Below are 2,248 nucleotides of genomic sequence, written 5' to 3'. Positions count from 1 at the left end.
AACCGACCTTCCAAGTGACTTATCTAAGTCTACAAAATAGATATGAACATGAAACTTGTACTCAATTAAAATATACTGATAGATCTTTAAAATCCTTTTGAAATTAACTCAAAATTCTATTTAAATTAAAAGTTATAGCGTCTGGAAGTTGGTACTGCAGAACCAGAAAACCAGAAAAATCTGCAGCAACCACTAAACTTCAAAAAATCATATCTTCCAAACCACTTGGCCAAATTCCCTGAAATTTTTATGTAATATTCAAGACACACTAAAGTTTTACAGAAAAATATTTTCATCTAAAAATTAGGTCTGTACTGCTCCCAAAAAGTCATTCGTTCTGCTGCCAATTATGCAGATTTCTGCAGAAATTCTGCACAAAGTATTTCCAACAACCTCACATACCAAATCCTATATTCAAGCCTAGGATTCATCTAAAACCACATTTCTAACTTTCTTTTGACTAACCAAAGTTGCCCAAGAACTCTTAATTCAATATATCACAATTTCATATCATAGGTGCAACGTAACCATATTATCACAGCATCCATTCTTCAGCATCTCATCTATAACATATCTCAAATTCTGATTCATCAAATGAATTTCCAACAACCATAGCAACATTCCATACACAAAATCATCATCAACAAGTACTAGCAACAAGTATAACTTCAAAATACACAACATCGTCAATAATTACTACATTAAATCATTAAACCAATCACCAACTATAGCTATGATTCAACTCAATTCCAACAATTATTCACACAAAGCAACCATAAACCATTTGCAGTTACTCATTTAATTTTATTGGCATTCATAACTTAAAACATTTATTTTTAAAACAAATCCCCTACCTCAGTTAGTCAAACTCAGAAATTAAACATGACAAACCCTCTTTGGTTCTAAATTTGCAGCAGCGGCGGCATTCCAACATAACCAGGACAGCAGCAGTGTCAATTTCCTAAGGCAGCGACGATGGTTGCACCAGGACAAAGGATTCGAATTGAATAGAAATCAAGAGCAAACACAACTCTGGAAATTTAGGACAAGGAATATACTAAATCAAAACGTTCACAAGCATGGCAGTGACAAATTGAAGTGTGTAAATGGAACAGAATTTAAATAAAAGAATAGACCAGAACCAGAATAGTAATAGTTCTACCGGCAACAACAGCAATGACATCCTCTTTCAAGTTTGACGATGGCAGAACAACAGCTCTAATAGAGGCTAACTCTGGTGGCAGCAGGACATGACGGAGTCAAACCCTAGCAGTGGCGGTGACGACAGTCCGGCGGCAGCAGGAACGGTCTCCTCCTTCCCCTCCTTATCGTGTCTCTTCCCGTTCCCTCTATCTTGTTTGCTCTCTCTCTCCTCTCGCACATGCAACAGATGATGGCGACTGTGGTAGCAGCGGCGGCGTTGGAGCCTTCAATGGTGGTGACGGAGGCAATGCGCCAGCGCAGTCTTCTCCCTTTCCTTCTGGTGCACGAAATTATGATCCCTGGTAATGGCTCCAAAAACTTGGTGATCTAATCTTAATTTATGATTTGTCACAACTTCGATACAACTAACTAGCAAGTGCATTGGGTCGTCCAAGTAATAAAACCTTACGTGAGTAAGGGTCGATCCCACGGAGATTGTCGGTATGAAGCAAGCTATGGTGGAACAGAAGTGGTTGTCAGGCACGCGTTCGTGGGGGAATGATGATGATTGTCACGTTCATCACATTCATGTTGGAGTATGAATGAATATCTTAGAAACAGAATAAGTTGAATTGAATAAAAAACAGTAGTACTTTGCATTAAATCATGAGGAACAGCAGAGCTCCACACCTTAATCTATGGAGTGTAGAAACTCTACCGTTGAAAATACATAAGTGATGAAGGTTCAGGCATGGCCGAGAGGCCAGCCCCCAAACGTGATCAATATGATTCAAAGATGAACTAAAAATCATAAGATGTCTAATACAATAGTAAAAAGTCCTATTTATACTAAACTAGTTACTAGGGTTTACAGAAGTAAGTAATTGATGCATAAATCCACTTCCGGGGCCCACTTGGTGTGTGCTTGGGCTGAGCTTGAAGTTTACACGTGCAGAGGCTTCTTCTGAAGTTGAACGCCAAGTTGTAACGTGTTTTTAGCATTCAACTCTGGTTCGTGACGTGTTTCTGGCGTTTAACTCCAGACTGCAGCGTAGAACTGGCGTTCAACGCCCTTTTGCGTCATCTAAACTCGGCCAAAGTATGG

This window comes from Arachis ipaensis, chromosome B06 (genome assembly GCF_000816755.2).
Source record: "Arachis ipaensis cultivar K30076 chromosome B06, Araip1.1, whole genome shotgun sequence".
Lineage (NCBI taxonomy): Eukaryota > Viridiplantae > Streptophyta > Magnoliopsida > Fabales > Fabaceae > Arachis > Arachis ipaensis.
Note: the sequence above shows the minus strand (reverse complement) of the source record.